Source organism: Schistocerca americana, chromosome 7, assembly GCF_021461395.2.
Source record: "Schistocerca americana isolate TAMUIC-IGC-003095 chromosome 7, iqSchAmer2.1, whole genome shotgun sequence".
NCBI classification, from domain to species: Eukaryota; Metazoa; Arthropoda; class Insecta; order Orthoptera; family Acrididae; genus Schistocerca; species Schistocerca americana.
This window is the reverse complement of record NC_060125.1, coordinates 427,043,018-427,062,655: the sequence shown is the minus strand read 5'-3', so window position 1 is coordinate 427,062,655 and position 19,638 is coordinate 427,043,018.

The following is a 19,638-nucleotide window of genomic DNA, read 5'->3' as shown; positions in this document are numbered from 1 at the left end:
TTAAGGTTAATAAATGAACTATTGCTAAATGGGTGTGATTATTAGTGCAACCAACCCGATAATCCTCCTCAACTTCACCTTTCTCTCTCTTTTCTATCACCTAATAATCGTAGCTCTCCATTTACCATAAACTTCTTTGCAAAACCAATCCTAGCCTATCAGTGTATCATAATTCATTATAGTGGAAACCACTTCACTCTTTCAATTCATACTAAGGAGTAATGATATGTCTGTTTTGATACGATCTGTACACAATCTGAAGACAAGATTTAGTGATTTCGATTAATTTTGCCACCAGAATTGCTTCTATTGTACATTGTCATATTCACTTATCTGGTTTAGTGTTGGCCACTTCTTCTGCAGCCTTCAGTTTATTTTTATGCTGTATTTCATCTGTGTTTTATACAATAGCCCTTGTCATGCATTCCTATTCTTACTATGTTTTCAAGTATAAAGGTTTATGTATTGTTGTTGTAAACATTTAAAAATTGTTCCACTAGATACTGGATGGCATGTTTTTGTTATGCGCTTTCATCTGGTACTGTTGTCTTGTTGTAACTATATACTATGTCCTCTTGCTGGTATACCTGTGATCCTATACTTCGTACACTTGGGCCTATCTATATAATGCCAGTAAATGTCTGTTTTTCACCTGCACTATGCAGATGTTTATTCTGCTGAGTTACTTTGTGTGAATCATAGTTTGTTTCTTTGTTGTCAGTTTCAGTGTAAGAAAACTTGCTCATCTTAATGTTGATAGTGCAGGATGTTAAAAAAGACAGATATGGTTCTGAATGAAAGAAGGGGGAGAACTAACAGCAGAAAAATAAAATTAAGTATGTTGTCAGTTAACTCAGGCACCTGGTAATCTTAATTTACCTAGCAATACAAAGAATGTTACTGCCTCCTGAGGTTTAGTAGTCACAATATTTTTTGATGTTGCTGATTGACATTTCATCCAATAATTGTTGTGGCATTATTTCCACGGTAGAATGAGGCACTTCATTCACAACTTTCTCAAATTTAATAATGTAATCTACCCCTATATGATTTTTCTTAGAACAAAATGATAGCTTTGTTTCCCATAGAAGAATGTAGTAGACCTCTGACCATTTCTTGCTAACGGCCTCTGACAAAAGCTGGCTGTCAAGTCTATGTTTATTGATATCTTGATGCCATTGTACTTCAGTACAGGACTTTCTTGACCTTACTCCTATTTGTGGTATAATGATATTTTCACCATAAAACCTTCTGTTCACAACTACCTCACCTCTTGCTCTCTTTTGTGTGCTGCAAGACCAGCATTGAGTCAAAAACACTTGAACAAATTCTTTAAATTTTTTACATGTGTTCCTGATGCTTGTTCCCTTGCTTCTCCTTCTTGGCTACTGGCCACGAATTTGATTTTTTGTTGTTCTGTCATGTTTTTAGGAATGATGCCCTCAAACTGCGTAATGAAGGCTACTGGGTGTACAGTTCCTTTACAACAGAAATCATGGAATTTAGATGCATTAGCATGATTTGCTACGTCACTTACATAATCAGTAGCTTTCTTTCTTTCTTGTTCATGCCAAATTAACTTCATTTTCTTTTTTGTCTTACATCACAGGGAATATTTTTTATTCTATTTCTCTCACTTTACCTTGAATCACACTTGTGTTGCCTTTACAAAGGGTTTCATTTCTGTCTTACAAGCTTCTAATTTTTTACCCCATTATTTTGTTTGATAATCTGTTTCCTTGCAACATCCCTCAGTTTAGCTTCAAGGTGTGAGAGCTTTTGTTCAAAAGTATTGAACATAGCATTAAGTTGAGATATTCCTACATTAATTACTTCTAACCCCTTATCTATTTGATTGCTTAATTCTTATCTATTTTCTCTATATCATTTTTTGTTTTTCTTTATTCCTCCTCATATTCTTTTTGTGCTATTTTTTGTTCTTGTAAAATTAATTTTAGTATAGCCCTTATATCCTGATCATCGTCCTGAGTTGATAAAGTGTCAACTGATGCTGTACAGTGATTTAATTTGCATAACTCACCTATTGGCTCATTGGTAATGTTGATGTCATAGTCATTTTCTCTGGCATTGTCATTCCAATTTATCATTTCATTTTGATGAGGTACCACATATTCAGGATTTATATTGTCATTGTTTCCCACTTAATCTACATTTTCACTGTCTTCATTAAAAGTCAACTCTACATATCCAGTAAAATCTTTCGTGGCTACTTCAGAATTCTCAATGTATTATTGTTTATTGAATTTGCTGTTTTGGATTCATCAGCAAAGTTTGGATTTACATTTTCATTTGGGTCATTTGTGACTACAATCTGACTTCACTACGATTTACTTGTATCTGACCCACCTGGTCGTCACTACTACTGTGAGACTCATTTCCTTCTCTACTTCTGAGCACATAATGGTTCAAATGGCTCTGAGCACTATGGAACTTAACATCTGAGGTCATCAGTCCTCTAGAACTTCGGGATTCGAACCTGCAACCATAGCAGTCACGCGGTTCCGGACTGAAGAACCTAGAACCACTTGGCCACCGCAGCCGGCTCTGAGCGCATATCTTACTTCCTTTTCCCCAGACATTTTACTAATACAGATGTTCAAATCACAAATCTTAGACTGCTATACACATGTGCAACACTTACACTATTTTTCTTCCTTGACATACTGCCACTTATTCTCATAGCTGTGGGCTGCACCGCTGGCTGCAACCCCGCTGTCATTGTGTGCTGAAGCTGACACTCCAAACATGCCCTGTACTGCCAACTGTGCTGGCTGCTGTTTGCTGCCTCCGCACCTGTTACCTGTGGCTGCCCCACGCTGTTCTGCATGCTGTGCCGTAGCATTAAGAATCTTGAAGTGATGATTAGTAACATAACCCCATGGACCACAAACATAATGCTAACTTTTCTTCTCATAGCACTTCAGCACTTCTTATTCCTCAATCACCGATACTACATTTATTATAACAGAAAATTTGATTTTGCAGCAACAGGTATTATAGTTGCACTTAAATTAAAAATCAGTTCAAACACAGTTCAAAGCCTGCTTATCACAGTTCTCGTGCAGTTCACTGCTCAGTTACAGTTCACAGGTCTCGCTAATAAAATCTAGCTTCACAATTCCAAAGGACTTGGACTTCGAAGATCTTCACCACAAGGGATGCCATGTATGGCAAGTTGAAAAAGAGAGAGGGAATGAGGGATATATATGTGCATATGATAAACCCATCCTTCAAAAATTTCTCTCTTTCATACCTGCTCTGTGTTACCACAGATAACATGTCACTGATCTCATTTGTACTAAGTTTGCAATAAACGTGAGGTGCCTATTTGTTTCCACTGTCCTGAGTGGAATGCGTAAGTTCTAATAAATGTTCACCAACCTGTAGTTTTCTGTATTTGTTGCCCCCTGTGCAGAACACAGCACGTAGGTCATGAATCCATTCTGATGCTGTAAGAAACTCTTAACAAGGAACTGATATTATGTCAACAATTACATTTTCAATTATTTTATTTGTGCGGGATGCCACTCACTTTTTATTAGCAGAATACAAGAAACTGCACAGTTACATTCCACTTTAGAGTCAAAAATAATTTCCATTCTTCAACCAAAGAATTCAGTGCATGTTTCCATAGTTACTATCACACTGTTCTCAACAACAAGTCCAAGTAACCAGAGATTGCTAATAAAGCCTTAACTGATACTGACCATGGCAGGCAACATGTCTGTCGTCTGAGGCTGCAAAACCAGCTCTCATTTACAAACTAGACATTGCTAATAGTGCCTTAAACGATACCGACTGTGGCAGACAACATGTCTGTCCTCTGAGGATGCCGAACCAGCTCTGATCGAACTACTTCATCTGGCATCCAAGTTAGGTGCAATCTGAAAATCTCTGAAGCGCTTCATCTGCCTTTTCGTTTAGCTATTGTTTTTCATACTACTAATAATTAACACTTTTGAAGTAAAGGAATGATAGCCAGCTGTTGAGAGATGCTTTTACATGAAATGCAAGTAAATTCACTGTTTAGTTTTTCTAATATTAATAACTCAAGATTGTCATTTTGACATGAAACTTCTGAATGCAGAAGCCCATCACAGAGAAGGATCACAATTTAGGTGTCTTTCTCATGATTCCCTTACCTAAAAAAACCATCTGTCATCGGTACCTCGCACCACATTATGTCATCTTCCCACTGCTGCCTTCTCAACTGCTCTAAGTGGAGCTTCTTGTACCTGAATATGATGGCTGTAAAGCCAAAACATATTACACACCTACTGGTACTGTGGTGAATGATGAAATCAAATCATCTTTCAACACACACTTGTTATGATTATGTATGTTGTTGTCTGTAAGTGTACCCCCCACCCTTCGTATTTCGTATTCTAACTTTTGAAGTCTTGGCTCCAGTTCATTTTTATTAAGGATATTACATCTGATTCCTATATGTCACTTTCTGTAAGATAGTTTTCATTTCTAGTAGTTCTTTGTTTAAGGTCTAGATCAGGGCCAGCGGCAGTCATGGTGGTGCTTATCTGTTGCTCATAGGTTGGCAAGAAGTCAGCTTCGGGTGTAGCCAGTGTTACCATTCTTTGACATAACCAATGAAAGGCGAGAAGAAACACAATGTATTTCTAGAGCCTAAACTGAAACCATTGTCTCGTTTGCTGTTTTTCAGTGTATTAGTGGATTTTGAGAGAAATATCTTGTGATTATGGCAGCGAGTGCTATGAAGTGGACTGACAGAAAAAGTATCAAATATGGTGGTGAAATGAATACACAATCAATCTGCATGAGAACAACAAGTGCAGGGATTAAGGTTTTTTAATTAAATCATAGGAGGAGGCGGGTGGATCAATGTTTATTCATAATAGAGTTGCATGTTCAATGTATTAATAAACATTCATCCACCTGCTTTCTCCCATGATTTAATTAAGAGATATTGATCCACCAACCTCCTCTCATGATTTAATTAAAAAATATTGATCCATCTATTGCCTCCCATGCTTTAATTAAAAAACATTGATCCACCTACCATCTCCCATGATATAATTAAAAACACTGACCCACCTACATAATCCCATGATTTAATTAAAAAACACTGCTACACTTACTTAGTGTGCAGATTGATTGCATAGCAGCACAGTGGAGAGAAATATTTCACTGCTTTTTTGAATATATCATGGGTTGCAATGCTATCCTTGGTTTGCAGATACTAGCATAGTTTTAACAGCTGCATCTCAAACAAGGAACAATTACATTTATAATCTGGTTTACAGCAATGTTGCACCCTTCCTTCCAAATGAATTATTTTGAAACACATCATCTGCCTGCTGCTCTCTCATTGGCTGCATAATATAAATAAGCTGACACACCTTCTTTTGTTCCCATCATACCTGACAACAATCACTGGCGACATTCCTGCACAAAACATGGAAGCAAGCCACTGGCCCTATTATAGACTTTCATCTAGTTCCAAAATCTCTATTCTTTTAACTAACTCATCCTCCATTGATTGAATATTATGTATATGTTCTAATGTAAGGATGTAGAGGCATACATCACTAAAGGTAAGATAGATACTGCCTTCAGGAAAATTAAAGAGACCATTGGAGAAAAGAGAACCACCTGTATGAATAGAAAGAGCTCAGATGGAAAACCAGTCCTAAGCAGAGAAGGGAAAGCAGAAAGGTGGAAGGAGTATATATAGGCTCTATACAAGGGTGGCGCATTAGTGGGCAATATTATAGAAATGACAGAGGGGGTAGATGAAGATGAAATGGGAGATACAATACTGCGTGAAGAATTTGACAGAGCACTGAAAGACCCAAGTCAAAAAAGGGCCCGGGAATAGACAGCATTCCATCAGAACTACTGATAGCCTTGGGATGGCCAGCCATGACAAAACTGTACCAACTGGTGAGCAAGGTGTATGAGATAGGCGAAATACCCTCAGACTTCAAGAAGAATATAATAATTCCAATCCTAAAGAAAGAAGGTGTTGACATGTGTGAAAATTACTGAACTATCGGTTTAATAAGTTGCAAAATATTAACACAAATTCTTTACAGATGAATGGAGAAACTGGAAGGAGCTGACCTCAGGGAAGATCAGTTTGGATTCCGCAGAAATGTTGGAACACGTGAGGCAGTACTGACCCTACAACTTATCTTAGAAGATAGATTAAAGAAAGACAAACCTACATTTCTAGCAGCTGCGGACTTAGAGAAAGCTTTTGACAATGTTGACTGGAATACTCTCTTTCAAATTCTGAAGGTGGCAGGGGTCAAATACAGGGAGCAACAGACTATTTACAGTTTGTACAGAAATCAGGTGGCAGTTATAAGAGTCAAGGGGCAGGAAAGGGAAGCAGTGGTTGAGAAGGGAATGAGACAGGGTTATAGCCTATCTCTAATGTTATTCAATCTGTGTATTGAGCAAGCAGTAAAGGAAACAGAAGAAAAATTTTAAGTAGGAATTAAAATCCATGAAGAAGAAATAAAAACTTTGTGGTTTGCTGATGACATAGTAATTCTGTCAGAGACGGCAAAGGATCAGTTGAATGGAATGGATGGTGTCTTAAAAAGGCAGATATAATATAAACACCAAAAAAGGCAAAATAAGGATAATGGAATGTAGCATAACTAAATCAGGTGGTGCTGAGGGAATTAAATTAGGAAATGAGACACTTAAAGTAGTAGATGGGTTTCGTTATTTGGGGAGCAAAATAACTTATGATGTTTGAAGTAGAGAGGATATAAAATGTAGGCTGGTTATGGCAAGGAAAGCATTTCTGAAGAAGAGAAAGTTGTTAACATCAAGTATAGATTTAAGTGTCAGGGAGTCTTTACTGAAAGTATTTGTATGGAAGTGAAATGTGAACGACACATAGTTTAGACAAGAAGAGAATAGAAGCATTCCAAATATTGTGCTACAGAATAATGCTGAAGATTAGATGAGTGGATCAAGCAACTAATGGGGAGGTACAAAAATCGTAGAGGGAGACCTAGAAATGAATACAGTAAACAGATTTGGAAGGATGTACGAGGATCACTCCAAAAGAAATGCACACTTTTTTTTTTTTTTTTTTTTTTAAATCCGTCTTTTATTCTACATGTTTGAAAGTTTTACAGTGTGTAGATACATCCTTTACAAACAATATTTTCATTTCTCCACATAATTTCCATCCCTCTCAGCTGCCTTATGCCATCTTGGAACCAGCGCCTGTGTCCGTACGGTAAAATTCAGGACCAACCTGTTGGACCACTGTTTGGCAGCATGCACAAGGGAGTCGTCATCTTCAAACCTTGTTCCACGAAGAGAGTCTTTCAGTTTCCCAAAGAGATGATAGTCACATGGAGCCAGGTCAGGGCTGTAAGGTGGGTGTTTCAGTGTTGTCCATCCGAATTTTGTGATCACTTCCATGGTTTTTTGACTGACATGTGGCCTTGCATTATTGTACAACAGCAAAACATCCTTCTTTTGCCGATGTGGTTGAACGCGACTCAGTTTAGCTTGAAGTATCTTCAGTGTTGTCACATATGCATCAGAATTTATGGTGCTTCCATTTGGCATTATGTTCACAAGCACAAGTCCTTCGGAATCGAAAAACACCGTAGCCATAACTTTTCCAGCAGAAGGTGTGGTTTTGAATCTTTTTTTTCTTGGGTGAATTTGCATGATGCCAATCCACTGATTCCCTCTTCGTCTCTGGTGAAAAATGATGGAGCCATGTTTCATCACCTGTCACAAGTCTTCCAAGAAATTCATCTCCACCATTCTCGTACTGTTCCAAAAGTTCACTGCATACGGTTTTTCTTCTTTCTTCGTGAGCCACTGTCAACATCCTGGGAACTCACATGGCACAAACCTTTTTTAACGCCAACACTTTCAGTATTCTGCAAACACTTCCTTCCCCTATCCCAATGTAGCATGACAATTCGTTCACTGTGATGCATCTGTCAGCAGTCACCAATTCGTTAACTCTCTGCACATTGTCTGGAGTGTGTGCAGTACGAGGCCTGCTGCTGCGAGTATAATCCTCAATATTGCCGTGCCCGCTTTCATCATGTAACCTGCTTGCCCACCGACTAACTGTACTGCAATCGACAGCAGCATCTCCATACACCTTTTTCAACCTCTTGTGGATGTTTCCCACTGTCTCGTTTTCACAGCACAGGAATGGAATTCTATGACAGCACGTTGCTTCTGACGAATGTCAAGTGTAGCAGACATCTTGAAGACATGCTGTGATGGCGCCACTCACGAGAACAGGTTGAACTAAGTTTGAAAACAAGTGGGAAGGATGTATCTACACACTGTAAAACTTTCACACATGCAGAATGAAAACTGTATTTTTACAAAAATAGTGTGCATTTCTTTTGGAGTGACCCTCGTAGGTTGCAGTAGTTACTTGGAGATGAAGAACCTCGCACAGGATAGCATAGCAAGGAGAGTTGCATCAAATCAGTCTCTGAACTGAAGACCACAAAAAACAACAGATGTTCTAATTTGCTATCTGGTTTCTCTTGCACTATTTCTAGTTACAAACCTCTTCCTTCATTGTGTTTGAATCCCATGCGTAATCTCTTCTCTAAACAATCCATCCTACCTTTGATTTGAAATGTGAAACCGGACATTTTCTCCCCCATTTGACTGAATCTGGTATCTATTTTAGAAAATTTACTATTCATTTGTTCAGTTAATTGGTTAAACAGTTGCATTAATGTTTGCATGAATCGTTCATTGTTAAATGGTTGTCTATGATAGCCATGTTGGCTGAGGAAATTGCTAATAATCTATAAATACCAGAATATTTAATTAACACGTGGGCTGCTGGATGTGAATCACCCAAAGTTATGTACCAGGCCAAAACATTTTTCAGGTTGTATAGCTGTTATGCTTGTGAAATTAATGTTCTCAATACTGTGTCCACTAGAGCATGTGTACCTGAGGTGTGCACAACCTTTAATAACAAATCAAGACTCCTTTCAGCATTTCAGACACCTGACATTTACTTTTTTGGAAGAATAGAGCAAAAAATAATATAAAAATCTGAATATTTAATATCTCAACAGGATGGTTTATAAATTCACAGCAGATGTAACAACTTATCTGAATTAATTAATAGGTTGTATGTGAATACTGAAGAAACATTCCAATCACATGAACTTTTCATTAGGATAGCATTAAAGTTTGTGATGAATTGCTTTGATTTCTTTGCAGCTTCAGCTTGACCAAAGTTTTGATAGTCTCTTCAGTAACATGATGCGCATATCTTTTTCTTGCTGCAAGTTTCCTGGGAGACACTGTTCTGTGAACTTGGGATTCCTGGTACATCTTTCAGGTTTCTATTGTTTATCAATGTAAGAACAACTTTCTCTCGAAAAATGTGCACATTTTTGTCATATAATGAGAAAAGTTGCTACTCACCATTTAGCAGAGATGCTGAGTTGCAGATAGGCACAACAGAAAGACTCTCACCATTAAAGCTTTCGGCCGTTAATTCCATCCTGAATTTTCCATTGTTTGATTTTTGTCAATTACTTGGTTGTAGATAGCATGAGTATTGACAATTACCATTTTTGTGAGGAGCCTGAATGCAGTCTTGTGGTACCACTTCACTCATTTTTGTAAAGTTGAGGCATAAGATTCCGTTTGGTCTGACACATCTATGAAGTATTTTGCTGTATTATATTCCAAAAACATGGATGGTTTTTTGATTGCTCCTTTTCTTGAGGTCATTGCTACAGCTTCTGAAACTTTTTTGTGGTCAGAAACAAGATAGTCTCATCAGTAACATGATGCACATATCTTTTCCTTGCTGCATGTTTCCTGCGAGACATTTTTCTGTGAACTTTGGTCTTCAGTTTTCATACAATAACATTTGTGTTACTCTGCATGCATAATACAGGGTGAGCACAAAGTCTTGCCCTGATTATAACAATTTATTACAAAATAACCGTTTGACATAATAATTTACATTTGATGCCGGTTAGTAAACCTCAACACGTACTCCTTTGGTAGTTTAGAGAATGTTGAGGTGGTATTCAAGTTCCCGCCAGGAGTTTCGCAACTTGTGTTCTGTCACAGTACCCACAGCAGCTTGTATCCTAGTCTTCAGTTCATCAACATCAGCAACTGGGTTGACGAAGACTCTGTCCTTGATATAGCCCCAGAAAAAAAAGTCAAGGGGCTTAATGTCTGGAGAGGGGAGTAATGTCTGGATCGGTGGATTGGAAGGAACAGTCCAACACCCTGGCCAACCCACTCTCCAGACATTACACCCTTTGCCTTTTTTTTCTGGGGCTGTATCAATGTCAGGGCCTTTGTCACACCAGTTGCTGATATTGATGAACTGAAGGCTAGGATGCAAGCTGCTGTGGGTATTGTGGCAGAGCACATGTTACGAAACACCTGGCGGGAACTGGAATACCACCTCGACATTCTCCGAGCTACCAAGGGAGCACACATTGAGGTTTACTAACATAAGTGGTCTTTAAAAAAAAAACTAGCAGCGCTAACCTATGTAACGGCATCAAATGTAACTTGTTATGTCAAACAGTTATTCTGTTATAAATTTTTATAATCAGGACAAGTTTTGTGCTCACCCTGTATCTCGACTTTCTTGATCTTTCATTTCACTGTGGTTGTTGGAGTGTTTTTTCTGTTATTCAACAATGTAACAAAAAAGTGGGTTGAATATTCATTCAGTTTTGGGTTAAGGCAACCCTTTCATAGTAATTGTAGAGTACATTCAACATCTAACAATGGACCCATCAACTCCATAACTTCACGGGAACACACTTCATGATCTGCAGCAACAATCTCTACTTCAGCATACACTTTCATATGTCATGTTTAGCCTCCCTGAACACACAGCTTGAGTGGCTTCAGACCAAATTTATGATGTTTCCCCAGAATATACGGGCAGAACCCCAGGTTTCCTCTAACTAGCACCACAGCTTCCTTTATCAATGCAAACTTTCTCATCAAGACAATACACTTTGCGAAATTTATTGTTAGCTAGATCAGCTAATGGTATCATTTTGTAAAGTTTGCCTTTTGTTTGTGCCAGAATCGTCCAAACACTGTAGCATACTCAAAAGAGCCTCAAACCTATTGTGGGGCAAGGATTTACTTACTTCATTTTTGTTCACTACATTCTTTGACCAATAGTTTTGGAGTGTAGATTTTCTATCCAAACCAGTCCACAAAACAAATCCAAAAAAGTAGCATTTCTTCATTACTCACATCCATCCGTGGCTGTAGCCTGCTTTGTTCTGTACATTTTCAATTGTCAGTACTGTCAACAATTTGTTATTTGGCATAATGATTCATCTCAGTGACAATCATTTCCAAAGCTGGGTCATCAGATCTTGCAGTCCCTTTCTCTTCACATGATTAGCAATTCCCTCATAACAGGTTGAGTTAGCTCATTCATATTTCCAGGTATATCACACCAATAACTTAGGAGACATCTCTGGGATACACATTCACTGATTCTCCAAGGTTGGTCTTTCTCTTTTCCACAGTCTGCCTGCATCAGATTCGTCAGAATCATGATCAGAACTCTCAGGATAGTATTTAGGATCACTGCCATCAGTTACTTCACCAAACAAACTGGGTTCACTCTCAACAAATCCCCTTTCCTTCTCTAACCAGCAATCAACTGTTTCCCTGTCAGATTTTGTCACAAACTCGTAAGAAAACAAGCTCAATTTTTCACGGAAACATGCCTGCAAACACACGTAACTTCTAGCAATGTTGCCACATGAGTTACCACAAGTGTAACAAAGGTCATAAATGCAAGAGAACAGTTAACTGCAGGGAAAACTCTAGAGTTGACTACCAGTCTATCCGCCAACAAATTTCAGAATCAAAAGTGCAAGGCTTCTCCAGGAGGCCAGGGTAACTATACATTCATTTGAATTAGGTGGAGCTGTATATACAAATTATACACAAGATCTGGGAGACACTTATCAATTTTGTGAATATGGCCTGCCAGGAAAGTCACCTTGTGTATAAATTTGATACAGATGGCAGTTAGTGTGTTAATTCTAACAAATATCTGCAAGCGGACACTGCATATCATACATACTTTCTTAGTTGATTCCCACAAAAATTGTAGATAACTGTCTGACACAATGTTACATGTATCACATCACTGTTTTCAATAGAATTGTATGTGGTCTACTGGATAGTTGTCCATTTTCTGTGTTGGCTGCTGTAACTGCTAATGATGCTACCCAGTTGTTGGAGTGGTGTGCTGTGACCTGATGTTGCATGACAAAGAGATGGATCTCACTGAATGCTTCCAACCATTGTTGGCATACCTGTGGGTAGCAGCAGTGAGGGGATGTGCTCAGTCACTGACAAATTATTGGTCTAATTTAGACTTAATGTCAATGTGGAAATATGTGTTGCAGCTGACAATTAATCTTCTTACAAATGGCTGAGTTTAATCAAGGTAGTTATTTTCAATTAAATATCCTTTCACTTCATTGTGAAGACTTGTTTATCTGCCTGGCAACCTCATGTTCATTGCTGTCGCTAAGTCAGATTTCTTAATATTTTGTGCAAAATTTATTTCACATGGTTAAGCTCAGCTTACTGTCTTTTTAATAAATAACATTGCTTTTATCAGAGGTAGCAGTCACAATTTTTAAGTTCTATGTTGCACAGTTGTTAATACTTCAGTACAATATCACCACACTGTTATCATAATTATTTGTGTTAGTTTCTGTTTAGCATTTTGCTATTCCTCCTTTTTCATTTAAATTGTTTCTTCCATAGAGCAGTCATTACTTGTAAGGCTGCCACAGTATATCCTGCATGTGTCTTCTTGTTGAAATTCTTTTACTCACATATCAAAACACTGACAGGTTACAGACTTTGTCTGCGTATTCAAGGCTCTGGTGTGTATTTTGAGGTTTTCTAATGCACAGTCACCACCTGTGAGGGTTCCAACAGTCTTGAAGTGAATTTTTGTGTATGACATTCAGAACACAAGCTACTGCCAGCATGTAATGCAACTCCTACTTCAAAGTAAAAGGTCACGTATACAGAACAAAGTTTGGAATTTGTGATGTTACAAAATAAAAGTGATGTTGTTATTCAATGGAAAGTTGGAAATTGAGATTTAGCTTACTGTTTCATCAATCGCAATTGGCGTAAGAATCATGGATTGACCATTGTCATAAAATATTGCATTATGAGATGTGAATAGTTTCTACTTGCAGTTTCGCGTGGCTTGAGGCAGTCTCAACTAGCGTGCTATTGATTAAGAAATTGCGTTATCGTCTTTCTAATTACTTCATGATCGTAGATACGATCATACCCGGTTGTGAAGTTATTGTTATGACAAAACAATTTCCTAAGGGACCAGAAAGTTCTTAAGGGCGCAAAAACAACTGTAACATCACACAAAAGGGAAATTCGATATTAAAGCTGATGCAAGAAGACGATAAAACAGTTTTCTTTTTATCAATGTAACACGCACATTGGACTGCTGAGCTCCGTGTCTGTAATCTTAGCAAAATGCATAATTAAAATAATACTGAGGAGATAATAGGAATGAGCACTGCTAAATGATTCAGTATTCCCAGAACAAATATTTATTATAACTAAAACATATATCGTACCTTAAGCTTAATACAACAATGACGGTAGATTTTTATGTCCGTATCATGTCCATTGAGCGCTCTTTTATATAGCCATTGTCTTCTTTGAGTCGCTCGTGCGTCGTCACGGTAAGTTATAACAGTTCTTTACACTTCACTCAACTCAGACATACACGTTTTTATACATTTAGTAAAAATTAGATCAGATTGCCACAAATCTGCGTCCGTCTTACTTGAGAAAAACAGTACAAGTCTTTTTAGTGCTCAAGGCTTCATTTGTTCTCCAGCGAACAAAATAGTGAAGGATCGTATATCTATCCGTATTTTTCCGTTTTTATTGCCGCCCAAAGACGACGAATTACATTATTTAGAAAATTCCACCGTCGCCATGCGACGCCTCATTATACATTAATCATTATTTACAAACAAGTATCTGCCTTCTGGCTGAAAGTATTAACTACTCGTATTTGCTGTTTTAATGTAGTCAAAAATAGCGAATATCACAAATTATTATCTAATTTATAGTCTATACATTTTACATCTCAGACACTTGGCATAAACTTAACGATCTGACATTTCTTAATTGACAGTTTCCTTTTTTGTTTAATACAGTCAGAGAGAACTTCCTGAATTGCTGTGAAGCCCAAGCAACAGAACTTTGCATGGAGGGGCTCCATGGCACAGGGCACTGTGCAGCAGACTCTGAGGAAACACAGGCGATGATGTGAGCATGTTGAATGGAAATCATTTGTTGATGCCCAATACTGAAGGAACACCTCAAACATAAAATAACAAGCAGACAAACCCAGACTCTCATATTAATACCGTAACTAATAATACTAAAACTATCTGAATGCTCTGTATTTGAAACTCACTACTTTCCCACTATACTTACTGTGAAGAGCACAGTTATTTTACTCACACCTACCAAGTTCATTAAGTTTGCCTTTACCCTTACAAGGCACACGTGCCATACCCTTACAAGGCACACATGCCAGCCCACTGCAGCAAGAACCATCGTTTGTCAGGACCAGAATCCATTGCACCAGTAAACCTCCACTCCCATTCCTGCGCCAGTACCGACAGGCCAATTGCCAAGGCATTCCATGCTGGCTCAGTTGTGCTGTCAGAAATGGGTAGTGTTTCTTACCTATTGCTAAGGTGTCCAGGGAAAGCCTTGTGGGAAGTACCTATGCTCACCTGCTGCCCAGAGATATGTAACCCCACCAATGTCTACCATTCACCCTCAGGCGAGGACAAACAAGTAACGTCATGCACTTAAGAGCTGTCAGCGTTTCTATGGTATTCTGGGAGCACCTGAGGCTCAACAGTCCTTACTACACTGGAACAGCCTGACAGGTCACTACAACAGGAGATTTAATTACATTACTATGATTAGAGAGTACAAATAATAAAAACAAGAAAATAAATTAAGGCTGTCATCAACCCATAGATTGGTTTGAACACTGCAGTTCTCTATGAGGCAAGGTCCTATTGGATGTGACTTGCCTTCCTCTGGCCTTTGAACTGACTTATCCAGTGAGTTATAGGAAAACTACGTGAAATGTGGACTCTGAATCATGAAGCAACATAGTATTTTTCACAGTAATGGACACTGCCAGAAGTGATAAGCAGCAGACAAAAATCCTGGCACTGATCAGGGATCAGACCCCAGACCTTTGGATCTTTAGTCTGACACTTAACCATTGAGCTGTCAAAATAAATAAAAACGTGCACTGTTGTCTTTTAAACAGTAGTAGCATTAAACTCTTCCACAAAAACAAATTGCAGTCTACTGGATAAGCATCAACATTTAGCTCTATAATACTAAACCCAGGAAGACAAATACCAATAAAAAGACAGCTTGTATGTTTCCAGAATGAGATTTTCACTCTGCAACGGAGTGTGCGCTGATATGAAACTTCCTGGCAGATTAAAACTGTGTGCCCGACCGAGACTCGAACTCGGGACCTTTGCCTTTCGCGGGCAAGTGCTCTACCATCTGAGCTACCGAAGCACGACTCACGCCCGGTACTCACAGCTTTACTTCTGCCAGTATCTCGTCTCCTACCTTCCAAACTTTACAGAAGCTCTCCTGCGAACCTTGCAGAACTAGCACTCCTGAAAGAAAGGATATAGCGGAGACATGGCTTAGCCACAGCCTGGGGGATGTTTCCAGAATGAGATTTTCACTCTGCAGCGGAGTGTGCGCTGATATGAAACTTCCTGGCAGATTAAAACTGTGTGCCCGACCGAGACTCGAACTCGGGACCTTTGCCTTTCGCGGGCAAGTGCTCTACCATCTGAGCTACCGAAGCACGACTCACGCCCGGTACTCACAGCTTTACTTCTGCCAGTATCTCGTCTCCTACCTTCCAAACTTTACAGAAGCTCTCCTGCGAACCTTGCAGAACTAGCACTCCTGAAAGAAAGGATATAGCGGAGACATGGCTTAGCCACAGCCTGGGGGATGTTTCCAGAATGAGATTTTCACTCTGCAGCGGAGTGTGCGCTGATATGAAACTTCCTACATGGCTAAGCCATGTCTCCGATATATCCTTTCTTTCAGGAGTGCTAGTTCTGCAAGGTTCGCAGGAGAGCTTCTGTAAAGTTTGGAAGGTAGGAGACGAGATACTGGCAGAAGTAAAGCTGTGAGTACCGGGCGTGAGTCGTGCTTCGGTAGCTCAGATGGTAGAGCACTTGCCCGCGAAAGGCAAAGGTCCCGAGTTCGAGTCTCGGTCGGGCACACAGTTTTAATCTGCCAGGAAGTTTCATATCAGCGCACACTCCGCTGCAGAGTGAAAATCTCATTCTGGAAACATCCCCCAGGCTGTGGCTAAGCCATGTCTCCGCTATATCCTTTCTTTCAGGAGTGCTAGTTCTGCAAGGTTCGCAGGAGAGCTTCTGTAAAGTTTGGAAGGTAGGAGACGAGATACTGGCAGAAGTAAAGCTGTGAGTACCGGGCGTGAGTCGTGCTTCGGTAGCTCAGATGGTAGAGCACTTGCCCGCGAAAGGCAAAGGTCCCGAGTTCGAGTCTCGGTCGGGCACACAGTTTTAATCTGCCAGGAAGTTTCAGCTTGTATGTTGTATGATATACCAGTAGTTCTCAGACTGTGGGCCACTACCCCAAGGGGAGGAAAGGCAGAGAGATGTTTTGCTTTTCCTTCAAGCAAAGATGATGTCATCGATCTGCATGCAATCAATGACAATGAAACTGCAGTCATATTTTTAGTGTTGCTTGAAATCCACTAACTAGCGGAGGGGAGGGAGATACTACTAAGGCAAAAATGAAAAGGTATGATGAGAACTATTTACTGCTAGGCTTCACGAAAACTGCAGTCAGCGGTACAAAGAATGCCTATAGTGTGGAATTTGTTTAACCTTTTTTGCTGCTGATAGCATGAAGCCTAACAAGTTAGACAGACACCTTGAAATCAAACAGCCTGAACTAAAGGAAAAACCAAACGAATTTTTTGTCCGGAAACTAAACATTTTATTGTCTACACAGACGAACTTTGCCAAAACAATTAATGTGACCTCTAAGGCCCTTTTTGCCTCTTACTAGATTTCAAATAGGATTGCTAAATGCAACAAACCACACACAGTTCAGAAATCCTCATTTCAACAGCACTGACTGAAATAGTGTCAACGTTGTTTGGTGATTCATTTGTTTGGCAATGGATAAGTATTCCTATCTCTAATGACAAAGTATGTCGAAGAATTTTTGATATTTCTGATGATTTACTCCAGCAGTTAAAACCAATAAATTGCATCACAACTATTTGGTACTTCAAGTGGGAAAAGTAACTTATACTCATCGAGATGCTCATATGATTGCTTATGTTCATTTCATTGACGAGTTTAACATCTGAGACGAATCGCTTTTCTGTGAACAGATACAGAAAACAGCTACAGCTCAAAGTCTTTTTGACATAAATATTTTTTTTTTTTTTTTTGTCAAAACGGTGTATCATGGAATAGGTGTACTGCACTATGCCCAGATGAGACGGAGCTTTCTCAATGTGCGGAATTCACAATGGATTTCTGACGAAAGTTACAACTGTAGCTCCTGATACTGCACGGACACACTGTGTGATAAATTGGGAAGCTCCCTATATGAAGTATGGCAAACAGTTGTAGAAACATTTAATATTATCAAAGCTAAACCTAAAAATTCAAGACTTTGAAGTGTTGTGTGAGACTGAACACACTCAGCTGCTCCTTTTTAGTAATGCTCATTGGCTTTCAAGGGGTAAAATACTAAAAAGAATGTTTGAACAGAGGAACAAGGTATTCTGTTTCTTGAAGGAGAAAAGTCCTCTCCAACAAACAGCTTCAGCAACGGAGATTTTCTATTGAAAATAGCTTACCTCACTGACGTTTTTGAAAAGCTAAATATTCTTGACACTTCCCTGCAAAGTAATCAGGTAACTGTACTACTGCGGATGGAAAAGGTAAGTGTTCATATAAAAATTAGAGCTGTGGCAAAACTGAGCTGAAAGTGGCATGATAGGTATGTTTCCTACTCTAACATACTGTTAGAGGACACAGATAATCCAGTACTTCCAATGGAGATAAAAACCTACCTCCTTCTTCCTCTTGCAACACAAAGTTCACTTCAAAAAGTATTTCAGTGACAATTTTGATAAATGTAATCCTATTATCTAAACATAAAAGAGCAAGAACAACTTACCGATCCCTCTTGTACTTCAGTGATGAGTAATTTTAATGAAGTGTGTGTGTTGGAGTTTTGGCTACATATTAGCAAGGAATTCCCTGCACTGAGATCCTGATTCCTTTTGCACCAACATGCATGTGCAAGACTGGTTTTTCAGCTTTGGAGTTGAACTATCATTTAAATTTAAATGTAAGAGAACAACTTCAAGTGGATGTTTCCGCTATTACACCATGTATTGAGAAACTTTCTTCTCAAAAGCAACCTCATCTGTCACTTAATTCTTAGTGCTTTTGTAACCCTTTTTTGCTGAATTTGTAAATGATGTTCATTTCATAATTCCTGAATAAATGAAAATGTGATGAACATAAACAATTTGTTCCACACTTTCGTTACAATAATTCGTGCAGTTTTAGTTTCTGTTGCAGAAAATCCTTCAAAACTGAATTTGGTAAAACAGAAAATAAAGCTAAGAAAATACAAAATGACTATTTTTATTAATAAAATGGGTTGGTGTGAGGGGAGCTGATACTCTTTTTTCCTCACAAGGTGGGGCACAGGAAAAAATTTTGAGAACCACTGTGATATACACATATGGGAGGTATTTAGAATTCTCCTTCCTGGCGATACAAGCATTATAATCAAGCTCATCCGAGATGCAACAAATAAAATAATGATGAGTGACTTTATGTAAATGGAGTTACGTAAGTCAGTAAAAACCTACAACAAATTTCATGACAAGATATGAAATATCATCAAGAGTAGACAACACAGTAAACACAATTAGGCAACACAAAATGTTTGACATTTCTAGGGACACACGATGACTAAAACATTCATTGAAAATGGCATATTTGTGCCTTAAATATTTAGTTTTAGTAGCTTTTGCTCTTTGATCTCTCAGATTTCTTGGTGCGAGTGGTTAATAGTGTGCTTTTTGGTGTTGTATAATGTAGGGTTTGAAAAGAATAATCAGAGAATTACTCCTTGATATTACTGCATTTAAGCTTCATTTTCATATGGAAATAATTGTTCCAATTGATCCCCAAAATCAACAACAGAGCACTTGTCAGAAAATAGTGAAATGGGACAAATCCTGACAGGTGTTTTTGGGTATATCCACACAGTTCCAGCAATATAATGACAGTTCTTTGATTATAACTCCCTCAGAAGATGACATTCAACAAACACTGCCTGAGATTATCTCACCTGAAAATATAATTCTGCTGTCTAAAATGAAGATTTGGGAGAACTTTCGAGCAAAGCATTTGAATATATGCTTCTGAAAAACACCTAATAAAGAATGAATGGAAGGAGAAT